Source organism: Fringilla coelebs, assembly GCF_963513975.1.
Source record: "Fringilla coelebs genome assembly, chromosome: 12".
Lineage (NCBI taxonomy): Eukaryota > Metazoa > Chordata > Aves > Passeriformes > Fringillidae > Fringilla > Fringilla coelebs.
The window spans coordinates 13,395,561-13,416,054 of NC_140038.1; positions in this window are offsets into that span (position 1 = coordinate 13,395,561).

Genomic DNA, 20,494 nt, shown 5'->3' on the forward strand with positions numbered 1-20,494 from the left:
AAAGGCCTGTGTTCGGGGCCGGAATATTTCAAAGCCTGAGAAAGGGGCAAAGTTCAGTTTCTAATTGAGTGCTTTGAAATATATAGATGTATATGGTCAATGTTTATCTTCCAGAACAAAGCTCACTCTGTTTGTCCAGTGCTCGTGTGTGGGTGCTGGGAGCTGTTCCTGGGGATGTCCAGCCCAGAGCTCCTCGGTGCTCGGGGACTCAGGGGCTGTGGGTGCCCCTGGCACGTGCCAGCAGCCTGGCCCTGCTGGCCCAGCCCCTGCTTGGTGAGGACCTTCACGTCTGTGGGAGTTTCCTGGCTTTCCCAACGCATTTGTATGGTTCCCAGTGCATGTACACGTCATTATCTCAAACCATTTTCATATGTAAGAATTATTATAGACAAAGTCCTAAGTTTAATTATTCCTCTGTCCGTATCTTGTTCTTCACAGAATTTGCATAACAATCAGACATCAAAGCCAGAACCCTTTACTGGAAGAAAGGTCTTTCTGCTATATTATTTTAATAAAATAAATTATAATGATCAATTAAACCTAAATTTACTCTTTAGATTTTTTTTCCTGCGAATCCATTGAAATGAGAGTTAAAAGCAAACTTTAAATTTAGCAATAAGAATCTAACACTGTAAGGTATTTAAATCGCTTTTTGTTTGATATTTCTCATTCCTCTCTGCCAACCCCATCACCCATCTTTTTTCCTCCATTCTCTTTGTCTTGCCATTTTGGAAGTTGAAATTACGCTTTGCTGTCACTGAAGTGAATGTGGATTCTGCTGCTGGAAGAGCTGGTGAGTATTGTGTTTAATTGATCTAGAAATAGCAAAAAGGAATTATTCACCCTCCCTCTGCTTATTTGTGTTTCCTGTAACTCGAGTTGTCTCTCTAGTAGAGATGATTTAATTAGAGAACAAAGGCTATTTTAAATCTAAGGTAGGCAAGGGAGGCTTCAGTCTGTATAATCATTTGCATTTCTGGTTTACCTGTTTATGACAGTCTACCTGCAAGCGCCGAAGGGCCCGAGTTTGCAGGTGAATATGTGCTCTGCCCCATGGTGAGTGATGTGGTAGGCACTCCTAACTCCTGTGCTCTCCTGCTTCATACTCAGGAAACACAGAGAGTTACATATAAATGTGATCATATATCCTATATGTACTTGTGTACACAACTGACTGCAGAGAAATCATCAATTAGAAAATCTTTCCCTTTTTAGTGCATTGGTGTTAATAGAAACTTGCTGTAATTATGGAAAAACTTGTATTGCAGTTTTATTACTTAATAGTAAGGTTTTTAATGAAGCTTTCACAGTAGGATATATGAAATAATTATATCTCATCTAAGTTTTAGCTTTGATTATAAAGCAAAAAGCTTATTTGCTATTAGCGAGATAGGTTCTATCATGATGTGCTTCTCCTGTGATGGAGCTGTATCAAAACTATCCAGGCACTTGGTGTTTGGATTATTCTTTAATGTTATCTGTGCAGATCCAGCACATGCAGCTCTGACTGTGCCCCAGGTATATACATGCATACATGGGAGCACCACAGAGCCCTGATCTTTTAAGATTTGTGCAGTCTTGGGAAATAGCATCTATCATGAGAAATTGAATTAGCGGCCTAAAGGAATATCAGGTGGGGATGTGGCTACAGAAGCCATGAGTATCTGCCCTGGGTTGCATTTTTCAGAGTTTAGGGCTCTGTGAAATAGTAGGATTTAGTTCCCCTCATAAAGTAACCTGGCAAATAAGGTTTGTTTGCATGTATACACTTAGGCAGGGCACACAGGTAGGATTTCTCCCTAATGTGGGTTTCGTGGTTATTTTTGTTAGGGAATTTTTTTTGCCCTGTCCTTTGCAATAACCTATAGCTCTCCACTCTGAAGATGATTATTGTTTAGTGGAATCAGTCAGTTATAAAAAAAAGTTAAATACTCTTGTATTAAGTGTATCTTATACCTCTGCCATGACAAATGTGATTGATTAGCTGTCTTCAGAAATTTATAACCTTTGATAGGATTGCACCAAGAGAAGTCCTTTGTTAGTTTTCAATAGAGAATGGAAAGAGATTTTTGATGCTCCTCATTACTGGTTTTCCACTTGTGATGGAGATAAAATACAGTAAAGTGCTTTTTCCTCTTATGTACGAGGGCTCTTCTGCCTTTCATACCTGGTAGAATTGTGTGGTCCACTTTGTATTAGTATGAATGGCAATTGCCTTGTAAATGTGATGGCCATTAATGGGTGAATAGTCTGTCATCTCTTATTTTGTCCTTTGTCTTTATGTTTTATTCACTTTTACCCTCTACAAAAGAGCTTTAATTTAGACCTCAAACAACAGTAGCAGTGCTCCAGTTCATTATAGATCTAGTGGCAGTTTTATTTCATTTTGATGTTCTTTATATTTTGATGGGTGTGCTAAACAGTAGAAGCCATTTTAATCAAAAGAAAATTTCAATGAGAGCATGACCTGTAAACAGTGGTTTTGTAAGAGTCACAAAAGTTTCTGTTACACATTTGGAAATTATTTCCATGATTTAACTGCAAAGGGCAAGTAAATCACCTCCCTCTAAGAGTTAGAAAAAGGAGTGTTTTTCAGGATCTTTAGTTCTTTAAACTGACTCATTGTATCATCTCAGCTAATTAATTTCACCTTTTCTGTGCTTCAGGATTTCCATCTGTGAATGAACTAATGACACCTACTTACAGGCAGTATTGTGAAGATTAATGAATTGACATTATTGAAGTATCCTGAGGTGGAAGTCCTGATGTAAGTACAAAGAACTATTACTGATGCTTCCTAATTAATCAGTCCACAATCCAGCGTGTGGAATCACATTGATCTACAGCAAACAAACACTGGATTATATCTGCAATCCTTGGGTGGGTTTTTTTCCCAGATTTCTGGTTTCAAATGTTATTTGAACCACCTTTTTTTTGGTGAATGTAAGAATCTCCCACCCTCCCGCGGCCCTCAGAGGTGAGATGGGCTTGATTGAGAAGAAATAGATGACACATGTATCACCCTGGCAGGCTTTACTGTGGATACACAAAGGCAACTTCTGTATCCCGGGATTTCCTTGCCTCCTCCGGGGTAACACTAGTAACACTTTAAACGTGCTGCCCTTTTAAATGGGGATGAAAATGTTAGTGTTACCAGGATCATCCAGAGTCCCAGCAGGGGCTGGATGTTCCTGCAGGTGAAGGTGGGTGGGAGCAGTGATGTCTTACACCAGGAAATGTCAGAAGGGGATTGATGTTGTGAAATTGCTCACAATTTATGTGGATAACAAGGTCCATTCTTACTCCTCATGGCTGGGTTGCTGTTTCCATACAAATACAGCTACAACTGAGCAGGTCTTACACTGCGTGTTTAAAAAGGGAAAAAATAATTTAAAAAAAAAGGCTGGAAACAGCTGGGTTTGTCTGAGCCTTGCTCTAATTAAGTAGCATGAAACATGTACCTAAAATCTCACAATTTTGAGTACATAGTTGACAAAAGAGGTGAATGCAGTTGCTGCCTGTTTCAATTTCCAGAGACAAGTCACATTCCTAAATGTCTTGATACACTCCTTGTTGGAAATTGAAGTCACAAGATATTTTTTGAGTTATTTGTAACTGTTACACAAGTGCAGACAGGGAGGTTTAAAGTTCCACAAACATTTGTATTTCTTTCTACTTATGTCACTTCTTTAAAAAGAAGAATCTACCACGTGCAATTATGAAACTGCTTCATGTTTGACACAGTTGAAGATGTTTTCAGGCCACAAAAATGAAATTTTCTATGACTAATTTAAATTAAAACCCCACTCTGGCAGAACATGTCCTCAATCTTTGGAGTCACATGGTTCTTGGAAAGCTCTTCCCTGGCTGTGCAGGAGGTCAGACTTTTAAGGAGAGAGCCTGTGCACAAATGTGCAGCGCTGCTAATGAGAGGAATTTCACACCTCTCCCCTCTGCCTCAAGCTCTGTGCTCACCCTGCTGCCTCTGAAGCCTTTGGAATTAGATGTTATAATGAGTGCTGGGCCATCACTGAGCTGGTGCAGCCCCATGCTGGAGCTCTTGCTGGGGACATGGCTTCCAGGAGGTAGGGTCACCCACTCTGCAAAAACAAGCAGTACTTAAAAGTGGGGTCTCCTGTTTGTTTCTGAGAGCATCTCGGCTCTGTGGCTGCCCTTCCTCTCCCCAGTGGTGATTTTCAAGCCAAACAGCCCTTTCATCATTGCTCTGGCTTAGCAGCAAAGTTGTCTGTTGATAATAGCAGGCTTCACTTCTTCCCCAGCTAACTGGTAGTCAGGCAGCCAAAGAATGGCCTATCCAAAATTAGGATATGCTCAATGCACCATCCGCTGGTGTTGTTCCCATCAGCCTAATTACATGACTTTTGGGTCAGACAATGTCTCATTGTGTGGCCCTTGGCAGCCAGGGGATGCCTAATGCTGCATGAATGTCTAATGTGGAGTTTGATGGCTATGACCGAGGCTGCAGCTCCTCGCTGGAATTGAAAACATCCGTGGAGTTTCCATAGAAAACCAGGTCAATGGTGCTGCCATATAGCATTAGCCCCAGGGAAAGCCACTGGTTGCCTGTTGCCTGTACAAATCTGGGCAGGGTGGGCAGTTTACAGTGCATTTCTCTGTCAGGTAAATCACAGTTAAGGAGTCAGATTTGTTTAGTCTTTAGTGACCTAATTCAGAATCCTAATTTATGGCAAGCACCATCCCACATCCATTTATCTCTGTCTTTTCTTCTGTTTTATGCATTTAAGAACACTTGTGAAGTATCTTATGAACACTGCAAGCACAATGAAGATGGCTTTGTACCCATAAGTTAAAAGAAAAATCATTTTATGTTTTCTTTGACTGCAAAGATTTTAGGTAGAACTACCCTATCTTTATGCTTCCTGTAAAAGCTTGCCTTTTTTACAGGCAAAAGCAAGGTATGAATGTAAAACACAATTCATTGTGGATGAAGGCTGTAATATGCTTGTTCATTTCAAAGGAGAATGTATAACTAATTACATTTTAATTGAATCTCTAACGTCAACAGCTGTTTTTAAAGGATCTTTTAAAGCTACATTTATTTTTAGTATTTAGGATAAGATCATCTTTCTTTGCACACATCTCTCTTCATGCACTATTGCCCCTTAGAAAGCTTCCCTTCTTTTAAAGTACCAGTTAACACTAGCAACCATTAAAGACTAAGCTGGTAAAACTTGGTTTTAAGATGCTTCGTGTGACTTTTCTGTGTGGAGAGGGAAAAAAATATGGCACCACCAAAAAGCACTTTGTTCTCTTTTTCTCCCAGAAGTAAGAAGTTCCAGTTGCAGCCCAAAGTGCCAAGGCCAGTGCTCAGCTCCTAGTAGTTTGTGTTGGCTGGCTGTTAACAGTTCCTCCACAAGGCAGCTGCTAATTACAATAAATAGCAGAACCATCTCTTCAGTTGAGGCAGCTACACTGATTTAGTCCTTCCCTGATAAATCAGCAGCAGCATTTGTGAGTATCCTTTAACTTCGAGGGGTCAAAAAACAACTAACTGCTGTTCATGTGAAAAAACTTTGTCAAATTAGGGTTTAGTGTGTCGGGGCTTTGTTCTGTTTCTTTCCTGGGACATGAGTAAAAGTTAAACCCCTCCCCAACACCTTCTCTCTGCTCTCAGCAGAGGGGCTGGGTCATGTCCCAGTGGGTTTGCAGCAAATCTGTGTCTTGCTGGCCATGAGCAGCTCTTTCCCTACACGTGCTGGGATTCCTGCAGCTGTGGAATTTACTCAGAGAGAAGATACCCTCCTCTGCCTCTCCATCACCTCTTGAGAACTGGATGTTTTTGTATGGTTCAGAGTCTTCAGAAATGGAGGGAATTATCTGAGAGATGATTGCTGTATTGCTGTGCATGAACATGTAGCTAATATCAGTTTACTGTTTTCTGTATAATTCTACAAATTCTGCTCTATTTTTCTGTAAACATCAAAGCCTAGTAATCATCAGAGCCCTGTGTTGGTTTTGGAAGGTAGTTTCATTAGAGATTGAAATGGCAGTGCAGTTGCTAAAATTTCATAAGCAATAAATAAAAATTCATTATCTCTTGCAGAAAACTAGGCAGTAGGCTCAGAAAGACTTGACATCTGAGGCTAGGATAGTAAATGGATGTAGTGGCAGTAAAATAATTGCAAATCAGGAAAATCGGTGAATCTTCTAGTTAACACTTGCAAATGCATGGTGATTATGTTTTCACCAGTAAATGGAGATTTGTGAAACCTGTGATTTGCAAGAGAAGAGTTGACCTCTTGTGTTTTAATGTTAAATCTCTCTTGTCTCGTTATAAGTGCACTGCTTCTAATTTTGATTCTGTTAGGCAAGTGTAAATCACAGTTAACACTGGTGACATTGCAAATATCTGGAGTCAGTGTATTTGAGAGAAAATCAGACCAGTTTGGTCAGATTCTTTGGAGGGGGAAATCTCTGAAAGCAGAATAAGTTCATAAGAATGGTAGGAGCTATCCCTATCCTGATGCTGCTGTAAATGAGAGCTGAATCTGACCAGCTTAGCACTGCAGCCTAAATAGGATTTTTAATGAAGCATGCACCAGCTCTTACATAAAAAGAGCTTCTTTTGTTTCAGTAGTGTAAAGCAGACTGAAATACTGAGATGTGTGATGTTCCTTCAGCACTCCAACGTCCACTTCAGGCATTCCTGGAGCAGCTCAAACCCTTTTAATGCACTGATGGGGCAACTGAGACTAAAAATGATCCTTGAGGACTTTGATTTAGCTCTTAGACAGTCTTGCCTTGATGTATTAGGTTCCTGTGAAGATAAGTTAACTGCCATTAAAACACGTTTAAAATTCTGGATTGGAGAGCTCCATAGAAATGTGAAGCATCTTGTTATGTTAGATGCTGTGGAATTAGCACATGGTTTATCCTAGCATTCAGCAATAAATTCTCTGTGCTGGGGCAGAAAAACAGATCCAGTAAGAAATGTGCCACAGCTGGGCTGATGGAGGCTGCAGTGAAACAACATTTTGATTTGTTGTGTTCTCAGAACTTTGCTTAATGTGTTACTATTTCTTCTTGTTAGAGCTGATTGAATCACATAAAACTGAATTCCAGGAGCTGAATAGCAGCATGTCTTTGTATTAGGAGACAGACACATCACTCCAGGACTTCTTTCCTGGTGTCAACAGCCTGTGCTGAATACCAGCAGCACCCAGGGATGTTCTTCTCTGTGGCTGGGAAAACGCACAACACTTTGTGCAAAATGAACATGTCTTGTATGCTGAGTTGTTGAAAAGTTGTGTGCAACTTGCCTGGTGTCATTTTCAGTAATATTTACCAGTGGACTCTATATACTGACTCTTAGACCTGCTGTCATGTCGGATTACCATTCCTATCAGATAATGCAGTTTTTATTTGTGTGTGTGTGTTTCCACAGGTAACACTCATTCTGCTCCTGTGTGGTGTTTTATCCAACCCCTCTCTTGCCTTTCCCCTCTCAGCTCAGGGCTGTGTGCAGCTGAGCTGCAGCAGATGGGCTGTGCAGAGGGATGCTGAGGGTTTGCCCTGCTGCACTGAAACTCTTGGAGCATCAAAAGTCACCCCAAGCTCCTGAGCCAAGGCATGCTTTCTGTCTGATCTCAGTGGATCCAGGGGTTTCCTGCCATGTACATTTGCTGCCTGGACAGCCAGGAATTGTTTGGTTGCCTGTGTGCTCACACATGAGGTTACGTGGAGCAGGTGTGCTGTGTGTGGCTGAGAGTGCAGGCAGCACGTGTTGCCCTGTCAGAAACATGCTTTTCCTGCTCTGAGGGCTATTCAGGTTATCTGTGTAGAATATCATGAGCTGGAAGAGAAAAGGGGATTTGTGCTCTTTGAAGAAACTCCTCCAGTTTCTCCTCTGTCTCTCTTCAATGTGATACAACACTATTTACATTTTATTTTATTCATCTCTTTCCCCCCACCCTCCTGTTGCTCCAATCTTTTAGGGAGTAAGAGTCTGGGTTTGGGCTTGCTGGGGGTTGCAGATTTTCATTTCAATGAGTTACTGGATTTTTTGGCTCTGGAGCAGAAGCCAGCCTGTCTCACAATGGCTCCTCTTTGCATTAGCCACTGCCAGGTTCATAAGTGCACTGATGCACTTATTAAAACCTTGGCTATTTATTCATTTCCTCTATACTCTTTTAGGTTTACACCTGGACTTGGAAATGATCAGTCATGTTTTTTTCATGTTGCCTTGCTCTTTCTATCCTCTTATATCAGCATGGAAAACCATGGTGTTGGTACTGGGACCCACTGCATTTATCTGTATGAGTTGTCTTCCTGTATTATTTTTTCTGCTTTTCTGGTGAAAACCTTGAAGATGCCATGGCCTTTCTTCCTTTCCTTCTTGAGATATATATATAAATCAGAAGGATATAACAAAACTTTCCCAGACCTGGCAAGCAGCTACCTGAGTGTGTTGAGAACTTGCAGGCACAAAGTGAGAGGTGAAAGTCAGGGAAGAGAACTTTAGAGTTTTAAATAAAATAATAATAACTAGAGAGTTTTATTCCACAGGGGGGTGGAATAAAACTTTTGAATGCAGACCTTCCAGTCACACAGTGAGATGTGTTTTATTTCAGAGAAATGAGCATTTGCAATCACCTGAATCATTTGCTAGTACCTATCTAAACAGGTGTTGCTAAACCTCCTAAATTCAAATAGTTTAATTTTGAGGGAAAACCTACTGGTACAAACCAGTCTGGAGACACCCTTCTGCATGCAAATGGGAGAAAGGGAGGCTTGTTTGGAAGTACAAATGTAACAGAAAAAGGGGAGAAAGTGAAGAAAGGCTGGAAAAACAACAGAGGGAAAAGCCAAGTATTGGACAAAATGCCTTCCTTGAAGAATTCACATCATTGTGGTGACTGCACTGAGGACCACCAGCACTGCCCTCTAAAAGCTGCTTCATTATTGGAAATGAGTGGGAAATCCACTATCAGATCAGCTGGTGCTTTAGATGGCACAAAATGAGGCACTTTCCATGCTGCAAATTTGATTTGCCTTTTCTTTTTTTTTTTTTCCTTGGCATAAAATTTGATTAGACTCCAGGAAATTCCTTAGAATTTCGAGGGAAGGGATGTGATGCAGTGCTGGGGCATGGCCAAGGTGCATTTTCACAGGTGTTCTGATCATTAATGAGGGGCTGTTCATGATACAGGTTTTCACCTGGTGAGATAAATGTGATCTGAATCAAGAGGCAGCACAATCACACTTCTGTCAAATTAGCCTGGATGAATGATGCAAAGTTTATGCAGCTTTATGTTTCCAGATCAGTTTTATGCCTGCTGTGGGAGGACAGCTGACAGTGAGCCAGGCAAGGTTAGCAGCTGAGCTGGTGTAAAGTCTCCCAGTACGGAGTCACCCCAATAAAAATTTTTAAAAGAAGTTTGCAAAGGCAAAGCACATTTGCATCGGCCCAGTGCTCTCCATCCAGTGGTCACAACGTTGTGTAACACCATAAAAGCAGATTTAGCTTCTCTTTAGGTCACCAGCACAGCTCCCTGAGGTTCAATTTTCTAGACCTAAGCAGGGGCTGAGGTGAGCCCAGGCTGAGCTGAGCACATGGAGGGGCAGCCTCCTTGTGTGTGTGTGTGTGCAGAGCCCCACTTTGCATCCTAATCCTAAGGGTGATGTTTTTTAGAAAACTTTCTGCAAGTTGTAATTCTGAAAATCCACCTGCAGTTGTTTCCTGCAGGTGCAGCAAGCTGGGGAAGAATGACCTCCCCTGAAAGGGCAGGTTAATATCTGAGTTTTTATCAGTGCTGGTTGCATTCCCTGGAGCCAGCTGTTAAAATCCCTGCTGATTTCCAAATGGGTGTTAAAGGCTTCCTCTACCCAGCTCCTTCTTCCCTCTGTGCCTTCTCCAAGAAAGCTCTGGCTCCAAAAGGGGCCCAGAGTTGAGGGATTGGATATCCCATGTGGGATCACTGAGCCCAGCATGTTATTCTCTATTCTCTCAAAGATTGAAAGTCATTAAAAGTAAAGATGATGGATAAGTGGTGTTTAATCAAGAGCTGTCTTTAAGTGGGTTCAATTGTGAAGTGGCAAAGGGTTAGAGAGGCTTATTTCCTTGTTCTAAATGGGTCCACTTAAATTTGATCATTGGAAAGGGTAATCCATGTTTCGTGGAATAAGGAAATATCACAGCTAAAGGAGCAGACAATCAATTTTCAGCAGTTTTCCCCAGTTTTAGTGTTTGTGTGAGGAGGGGTATGTCTCCTTTACGTGTGAAAGACAATTTGAAACAAACAGAGAACCTGCAAATATCGGTACAGCATTTTAACCTCCCTGAGTGTGGCCCTGGTGCCAGGTTTGTCTGTGGTTCCTCCCCTCAGGCAGGATCTGATGGGAGTGTGAGCTGCTGTGAGCAGCTCCTCAGAGAGAGGGGCTGCCCTGGAATGGCACCCCAGGTCCTTCCCATGGTGTCCATGCTCATCATGGCAGGAGTGACTGAAGAGGCTTCTCAATCTTCTCTCGTGCAGCTTTGGCCAAATAGTTCTGTCACTGGGTTTAAAGATGTTTAACACAAGGTTTGGAGCAATCCCCCCCAAAAAGCAATAACTGCAAGAGAAATTTCTCCCTACAGTTTCTCCTAGGAAAGCTTACCCAGGTGTGCTCCAGTCCCATGGCTGCTCTTGTTCAAACCTGCAGAGGAAAAGGGGAAATTGTGGCCATGGACCCGCCTGCTTGGAGGAGCCAGTCTGTTCTCTTGGTTAGCTGAGAGCTGGGGAGGACTCCTGGTGACTCCTTTCTCCTGCTTTCCTCATCTTTGTGTCACAAGAAACAACTGCAGGCATTGTTGGAGCAGGTCTCAGCCATGTGTTGTCTCAGTTCAAGCTCCCAAATTGTCTTTTTTCCCCAGAGCATACAGTGATCACTGGTGACAGTACCTTGTTCCAGTGGAGCTGTTCTGCCTGTTCCTGAGACTCTACATGGCATCAGTGAGGTTTTCAGCCATGCTGGATGAAAATGGATTCTGTAGGAACAAAGTAGGCTCACCTATGAATCTATAGATAAGCTGATGTTTAAACCTCATTTTCTACTCTCTTTGAAGTGAAAGGAGATCATCCAAACAAGAGATTTGAATTGATTCCGTTGTGTTTTCATTTTCTTTGTGATAAATGTGACTTTCCCTCTCTGGAGGATGCCTGTCCCTCCTCCCGTTGGAGGGAGGCAGCGCTGGCATCTGTGCAAACCTCCTTGCTCGGGTTTCCCCACCGGGAGTTTTCCACCCTTGCTGCCCACACTGGCTCTCTAGAAACCACCTTCCTTTCAAAATCCCTCAATTAACTGTGGATGGTGCCAGGAAAGAGGCTGCCCCTGTTACACTTTCTCTGTGCCAGACCTGGTTGCTGGCAGAGGAGCTCTCCATATGGTTCAGCTTTGCCATTTTTCCTCTTCCTCCCAGATAAGCTGACTGACCTGGGAGTCCACTTGGCCCTGGCACAATTGAAGCTGTACATAATCCACGAGGGAAGCAGAAGTGAAAAGCCAGTAGCAGTGTGGTTTCTGGGCCAGGCATTAATTGGGCTGTGGCTGAGCTGATTTCAGGTCCCAGATCTGCTGCAGCCGTGGTCTGTAATTTCAGGAGGGTCACTTAATGCCTCTGTGTCTGCCTTCCTGGTCTGGCCAAGCAGAGGGAGCAGAGCTCCTGCTCATCCCACAGCTTTCTGCCACCCATCCTTTGGGGCAGGGCTGCCCAGCATGACAGGGATCTGATCTTGCTTGAGGTCTGTGCAGACTCCAGTAATAATAATGCAGACAATCAGTTAACTGACTCAGAAACAGGCACTCAAACAATATGCCTGTGAGCTTTCTCTCTTCATTGGATTTTATTATGATGTGTTCTTTGTTTGATTCACTCTATACCTCTAGGAACATTTATTTAGCTTATTTATGACATTATGGTTTTCTTAGAAATCAGGGCATGGTTCTGAGTAGTCAGATGGATAATGCCTTTATTCATGTTGTTTCTCATGTAATAATTTTAGCCTTTACAAATACCTACTTCAGGCACTGAATGTATTCAAATTCTTGCAGTAGTCTTCCCTCTCTCAGGTAGGATGAAATAACCTTCTCCTGCTGGCTGGATCTGGGCCCTCTGCTCAGGCTGTGACAGCCACATTATTCCACACTCAGTGCCACTGTGATTGCCAGACTTCCAGCATGAGTAAGAGAACCTGGTTAATAGCAATTGTGTGCACTTTATTTTTCCCTTTCAGAGGTTAGATCTGGTTACTGTGTGACTGGAACAATGAGACAAACCTCAGTTTTACTGTAACAAAGCAGCTATGAGCTTTCTGGGTAAAGTATATTTTGACTGACATACAAGTAGCTGTAGCTTTGCTGCACAATGGAGAAAATGACTTCATTTAACAGCTTTCTGTGCCAAGAAAGAAATAAAACAGTTCTGAGAATGTTGAAGATTTTTTTTTCCTGTTTTAATTTTAAACCTAAAAGAAAAAGCTGTTGCCATATAAGTCCAAGTCAATGGAATGTATAAATCTTTAAAAAGGTTTCATAAAGTAATAATGATTTTAGTATATGTACCAAATGAGATTAAAGAGCTACATTTGGTTCTAATACAGAGTTTCACATTCAAAAAGACCATCAGTTTCCTGTTTAAAATCTACTTATATTGAACTGAATGGAGTTCAAACATAATGCCATTGTATTTCAGACATTTATCTTAATTTAAAACAGCTGAAAAGCATTAATAACAGAGCAAGGAGATGCAGAGGTATAGGCATTCCTCCCTCCCTTCCCTGCTTTTTAAAACAATGAACTCAGATGGAACATGCCCTGCTGATCTGCCAGTCTGCAGAGCACCAGGAGCAGGGTGCCAGCCCCCTGAAACCATAGCAGGAACATTCCTTTGGAGGGGCTGAAGGGCATGAGGGAACCTTCCTTGACCAAACATCCCTTTCCAAACAACAAGGGTGGGTCAAACAATGATTTATTGGGGCGGTTTTTACCCTGAACATCTTCAGGAGGCATTTGCAGAACAGGCACAGCGAACTGGAACTCCCCAGCCTGAACTTTCCCACCTTGTGGCTTTGGTGCCAGTCTCCTCCTTCCCACTGAAAATTCTCCCTCTGCCATGCCTGCCTTTGAGCACATAACATGGCACATCATGCACTGTGCACTTTACATGCCCTTTGTATGAATTTCATCTGATCTGCTGTAATTCCACACAGGGTTGCTAATTTTGTGCCAGTCAGAATTGTTCAACATCTTGGAGCTCTGAATCATTGTCAATAAAAATCAAAGCTGATTTCTGTTTTCCTGCCTGGTGTTGTTTCCCAGGAGGAGATGGTGAGTGAATAAAATGAATGGTGAGGGCATGGGAGGTCAGTTTTAGCACACCTACTAGAAAAATCCTAATGGGGGCTGGGTCAGTCTTGTTTCAGGTGCTGCACAAGGACAGAGAGGAGCCAAGTGCTGCCTCTGAAGGTCTGTAACATAAGAAACCTTTACAATGATATTCCAGTGAGTCTACACAGGAGAATAAATTACCTCCAAACCCCTTGAGAATGATAAAGGAATCATTCAGTTTGATGTTCCGCTTGCATGGGAACACCTTTTCCCCAAAGATGCCTGATATCCCACCAATCAATGTATCTGTCTAGTGGAATAATGTGAGAATGTAGTTTTTATTATCAGGCTCTTCCCAGGGAGCCTGGGCTACTTTGTAGTGCTGTATTCCTTGCAGTTCTCAGAATCATGTGCATTAAAGGTTGCTTAACAGCTGGTGAGTCACACAGCTTGTTCTTTGAGCTCGAATGCTCCATTAGGGCACATCCACTAGAGGTATTTTAACCTTTGAAAAAATCAATACAAGTGGCTTAAGCATTCTAGGTTTTAAGGGAAAAGAAAAAACCAGGCAAAACAAACCAAAAAACAGAAGACTCAAACATCATGCAGGCAGTTTGTTGTTATTTAAATAAATTAATCTCTGCCAGTGGATTTGTCTTAGGGGTGCAGCATTTGCTAGAGAGCAGCACAGTTCTTGTCTAAAAAGTCACTGTGCTTGGGCATCAGACAGAGCTGAGTCTGAGGGGAGTAAAATGTCTTCTGAGTTATAAAAATCTTGAGTTCATTTTCTCAGCATCGCAACGGGGGACGGACAAGGCACTTGGAAGTGTACTCCCTAATTTCACAGGGGAGTTGGTCTTTGTCTTAAACCATGAACTGCGTTTACTGCAGATAATTGCAAATATGGCTTATGTGTAGCAATCCACAGTGCTTGACTAAGTAGTCAGAATGAGAGAGGAATTCTGTGGGCAGTGTGTATTTCCCTTGTGTTTAAATGTACCTGATGTTAAACGAGTTAAACTAGTCCTGCTTCAGCCAAACTTCTTGAGGAAATGAAGTGTGTGCTCCCCCTTCCCTGGTCAGTGCTGGGGCTTCTGCTCTGTGATATAACTTGGTGGAGAAACATTGATTTGAATCAAATTTGACTGTGAGATGAAGGGCTGAAGGATATTGCAGTCCTCCAGATCTCATAAGGAGAAGCAGAGGGAAAGCAAATCAGTGCTTCCTTTAGGGAACACACTGCAGAGTTTGCTCAGTTGATTATTAGACACCTGAGGAGCCAAGCCTTTGCCATGCACACACATGGCACAACTGAGCAAAAAGCAGATTTCTGAAGTGGTGCCTGTGCAATGAATCCTTTGCATTAAAGGACAGTGGTTTGATTTTTCTCTTGTGGTCTAACATCAGTGATTTTATTTCTCATTATGTCCCTTTGGGATAAATGACCTGGCTGTATAATCCCCAGCCCCCTCTCAGAGCTCCTGGGTTGCCTCTGCTTTGGGCTCTTTGGCACTGATTTTATCCTCAGTGTGAGGTGGAGAATGTTCTGGTGCTTCGTGCCACCAGCGTGTCACCAGAGTTAATGGCAGATGTGGTTGTGAAAATGTTCTGTATTTTTAGACAACCTTTAATTAAGACACTCTGTATGTAGCAGCCACCAAATAATATGCTGCCACTTGAAAGCTGTCAGGAGGGGGAAAGTGTACAAAGCTTCCTGATGCAGCCCTCTTTATTTTTATCTGAAAGTGAATTAGGAAACCTTTCCAGTAACAATAACTGTCCTTTCACATGAAATGATTTATTTAATGCACACTGTAAATACTTTGGGCATCTATATGGATTTATACTTAACCCCTTTCACTTCACATTGTTTAATCTAGCCTCATATTAAAAAGATTACATCTGAAAGCTGAATGGGTTTTGTGATCCCAGCCCTTTCTTCTGAGACTAATGTTTTATATAATTATTTTGATACAGCAGATTTTTTTTCCATCCTTTTGTTAACCTTTGTGAGGGGTGAATAGGCCTTTCAGGGATTTCATTTGGATTAAATGAAGAGAAAAGAAATGTACAGGGTACAATTCTATTTCAAACTTAAAAATGCCTTCATTAATAGCATATTTATTTGCCTATAGGGTTAGAAAAATGTAAGATGATAGAGGATTCTCTATTAGAGCACAGGGTTCTTGCTTTGACATCACACGGATAAAGTTTATCACATAAAATCGGGCTTTGATAGAAAGCAGTTTCAGTAAATCAAGATATAAAAAAATCTGAAGAAACCTTATAAACATCATTTTGACATTCATAGAATTTTGATACCCATCACTGGATAATCCCACTTTAAGTACTAATTAGATCATTATTAAGCCAAGATGTTGATCACACTTACAGAATTAAATTGGTTAATACATGTAAACTGCTCCCAGCCTGCCTCTCAAGCTCTGCAGAAGGATGACCAAAACCCACTCAGGCTGGGAGTGGAGGACAGTCTTAAAAATTGCAACAGGAATAAATCTTTGTGCAGGTGGATTTTCATTTGCAGCCTTGCTCTGTCACCTGTGGAATTGCAAAAGCTCCACAAGGCAGAATCAGGCCCCAATTTTGCTTCTGCAGGGCAGCTTATGTTCAGCTGGAAGTGCACCCGAGTGGAAACGCTGGCAGGTGTGCTGATTTGCTGGCTTTTCAATTCAGCTTCAGCGCCTCTCCTTCATTCTTGTGTTTTGTTAATTTTATTGTCGGTAGATGCTTTGATATGCTAATGTGCAAGGAGAATTTGCCAGCAGTTGCACGGAGGGAGGCAATGCCTAAGCCTGGAAGGCTGATCAGGACATTCCTGCAAATTCACATTATTCTACATCACAGCTAGCAAATGGCATCCTGCTTTCTGCTGTCTGCCTGTCCCCAAGTCCCTGCTGCCTTCTGTAACAACCCCATCCTGACTGAAATTGTGCAAAGCATCCAGACAGCACCATCAATAGATGTTCTAGAGCAACAGAAGCAAAGAGTGCTAAGGATCTCTGTAGTCTGCAGTAATGCTCAGGGAAATTATTTAGCTTTGGTTTTCAGATTCCAGCTCTTCTAGGCTCAGGTGCAAAAGCTCAGTGGAGTGACCCCCATGTGTGGGAAGGATGGTTGGAAAAGAGGTAAGTGTGACAGGTTTGCAAAAACAGAGGGGCTGAGGTATGTGCAGATCAGATGTCCCTTGTGTATATGGGTTTTTGGAGTGTCCTGCACGTGAAGAACACCAGAGAAAAAACCCCAAAAGGCAGCAGAAAGAACAGGTCCTATTGCTAAAAGCACAAAATCGTTATTATTTTTTAATTCAAAAGCTTTCTATAGTTCTGCAAGATTTTTTTACTTCTCAAACCCTTATATCTTTTTCAGGCAAAGGACAAATGACCTGATTATCCTGTTTCCACAAGTGATTTCTAACACACCAGCACTTTGCAGTGGATCAAAAACCAGAAAAGGAAGAAAATGGAGGATCCATTTCTCATGTTATTTTTCAGAGAATCTCCTCTAGTATCTCTGGGAATGGTGCCACATATCACAAATATCAGCATCTGAACCAAATCTGATATTGTTGCTCACACTAAATAGCATTCAGTTCTGGAGCAGACCTACAATAACACTTGAAAGGTGTTAGCCACAAACAGGCTACCTCCTAAAATAGCTCTTCAGGCAGTGATACACCAGAGGCAGAAACCAATGAGATGAATAGTCATGCAGGTGATGATGGTTGTTACATGAGAATTTGGCCCTGAAAGGCTCCTTTTTGAGCACCCTGTACCAGTGGTTAACAGAGGTTAAGTGAATATTATTTCAGAAAGACACATTTTGCACAAGAGGTGATTATCTTCTCTTGGACTGGCTCCTGCAGAGAAGCCCATGGTCACAGCTGTAGGCACACCAGCCCTTCTTCAGGGCTGATGCTTGAGCCCCAAGAAGAATCAGTTTATAAAGTATAGCACTTTTATTTCAGTGGCAAAACACCCAAACTGTGCTCAGCAGTTGGTGGGCCTGGGCTCAGAGCATGCTGGCTCCCTGTGCCACATGGGCCCAATCAAAATCCACCCTGGAAGAACAACTAGCATATGGAAAGGGGAGGAAAGACACAGACACATCAAACACTGGAACAAAGAGACACTGTCCCTGCCAGTTTTGGTAAAAATAAAATAATAGAGCTGTCAGTGTCCTGGCTTGCTAATGAGTGGTGATGGATTGAGAGAGCTTCATTAATTGTCTGTGGAGGTGAATAGCAGAGACCAGCTCCTGGTGTGGGATTCCAGTGTGACCAAGGTGTGGCTACACAAATTCATGAGGTTTATTGGATATTTTGGTGAGTTCACTGCAGCTGTAAAACCTCCTCAAGGAGCTGCCAGCACTGGGCTCAGAGCTGGCTGGGATAACCTCAGGGGCAGCTGGGTGTGCATTGTTGCACCTTGCTGAGCTGTTACCAGCTGTGCCTGAATCCCCACACCAGGACTGAGGCATCTCTTTTTCCTCTTGTCACCTGAGCTGTGAGAGCAGAGCTGGAGGAAAGAGGTGTTAGTTTGTTAGTGGGTCACGTTGTGTTTTGGCTTCTCTAGCCAGCAGACAGCCAAAGAGCTTCAATTACCTGGTTAAAGAGCTCAATTACCTAGTTAAAAACAACTTGCCAGCTTGCAGACAACTTTAGCCTGCTGGTACTGAATAAAAAAAGCTATTTATGCTATTTTTCAGAATTTGTTTGATATCACAGAGTGCTCAGGTTTGACTTTGATATCAAGGGGCTTTGTGGCAGCTGAAGGTGATCTCTAGAGGCTCCTTGGCTTGATGTGCTTCAACTGTGGGATGAGCCTGCACAGGGACCCTAGAAGCCTGAGTGCCTGCTGGCTGAGGGGTAGAGGTGTGGGGTGGGGTTATTTTTCCTTCTTCTTTCCTCCCCCATGTCCACCTTCTTTCATTTTCTTCTTCCTTCCTTGCAGGGCTGTGTGGTTCAGCTGGGTTTAAAAGCAATTTGCCATGTTCTTTTTGCCTTCATCCAGGCTGCAGTATTCCTCTGAGGATGTGCTTTTTAGTTGCTCTTTATTCTTATCTCCAGGAATTTTTTTTCCCTCAAAGAGAGGCTGCAGTGATTTTTCTGGCAGGATGTTGCTGTTGTAGCAGCAGAGGGCTGTGGGTCCTCACCAGAAATGTCAGCCCTTTGCCATGGGGCAGTGAGTCTGCATCTGCAGTGCTTCTGATGTGAGCTATCATGGCTTGGGGAGGAGATTTTGACAGGAGACAGCACTTTAGAGGGTAAGTTAAAAGCATTATGCGCTTGCTTCACTAAACTGGAAACACACTTTTACTCACAGTCCCTGCTAAGGAGGAATTGCAATGACTATTTAATAAAGTGTCACCTGCTTGTGTCACACTGCCCTGGGGCAGAGGGGTTCTGTGGGTCACACTCAGCTGAACTGCTCTTTGTTAGAGGCTGCTGGGCTCTGTTTAGGGCTGCTCCTTGCTGAGCACAGCTTTGGTCTCTGGCAGCTTTTGGGCTGGTGAACCAGGCTAAAATTTGAGACTTTTGTTGACAGGTACCAGAGAGCTACATATTTTGGTTATTCCCACTGTTGCTATTTTCTCTTCCACATTAAGCTTTTGAAATTCCCTCTGATGCATGCCCTGTGCCAGGATCACTTCCAGTAGACCTGAGAGGCCTTGGAGAGCAGTTCCATCAGGCTCTCCCTTGCCCAGGTGGACAGGAGCACACCTCATTTCCAGGTGGAGAGCAGCAGACCTTTGCTGAGCAAAGAGGAGATGCCTTTTAGCTTTCTAGGGAGGCAACCAGCAGGAAAGAGCAGAGTGATACCTGGCACTGGAGGTATCCTTATCCCAGCTGGGTATTCTCTGTGTGTTTTTGGTGAATATGAGGTTGCCCACATCTGCCCAAGGGATGGTGGTGCATACATGGTGAGTAGGGGACAATCAGTGTAGCCTGCTCTTTATCTTTGCCCTTCAATGTCCTTCATGACTGCATCTAGTCAGCAATGTTTTCCCTTACCTTGTCACCCCTTCAGCGATCTCTTTCTTCTGTTCAGGCTGTATTTTTAAAATTTTTTTTATTCTCTGGTCTGCTCCAGCCCTTACCCACATGGATAAATGGTTAAAAATAGTTTGAATGATGCTGTACTGAACTTCCCACCTTGCTGCTGGCACAAGGGCTCCCCTCCAGCCTCCAAACTCTGCTTACAAGCACTGCCATCCTCTTCCATTGTACTGAGTGCCTTTGTGCTGCTGTGAGCTCCTTGCAGTAGAGCAGATTTTTTGTCCTGATTTACCTGTCTGCTGCGAGCTGATGTTCAACCGTGCGCTGTCAATCCTTCTGCTGGCCTGGGTCACGAAAGGGGACATGCCACACTCCACACAGGGACACCTTAGCCTGGATTCCACGAGGTCACCTGCAGGGAGACAGAGATTGGCACTGCTCAGTGCCCCAGGAGGGAGCTGAGCTCCACCTGAGCCCCCTGCTCTGCTCTGCTGAGGCAGTCGGGGAGTGCAGCTCCCTCCCTGCACTGGCAGATCTTGGGCTGGCATCTCCCACCTTCCTCTTCAGAAATGCAGCCCTGGAAAGGAATCCCCATTAACAATTTTGTGGTTGTTGTTGTTTTTTGGGCTGTTTTTAAAATTGTTTGAAATTTTATTATTTAATCACATTTGGCGAGTGGTTAGTAGCCAGGTCACCCAGACTGCCTCTCCAAACAAGCAATGCCAGATTTACTGCTCCATCACATTTTTTTCTTTTTTTTTTGCTGCATCTTCTTCATTTGGTATGTACTTAAGTTAATTTAAAAAAAAAATCATAGATTTATTTATTTTTAAGTTTTGCCTGTTTTTTGGCAGTGCCTAACACCCCACACATGGATCTGTTTTCCTCTGTGCTGTAAAGACAGGCAATAGTGCAGCTCAGGAGGGTTTACAAGACAAAATGATATCTGCTGCATCTTAACCTGAAAGGAGATTTCTGGGGCTGAAGCTTCTTTCTTCTGTTCATTTATAGGGTGCTGGCTGCAGTGGGATCTCAGGCCTGTGTTTTACAGGAGCTGCTGAATATATATCACAGCTCTGTATTGTTTCATGGGTCTCTTGGTACCTGAATTGCTGATTAAGACTTTTCAAA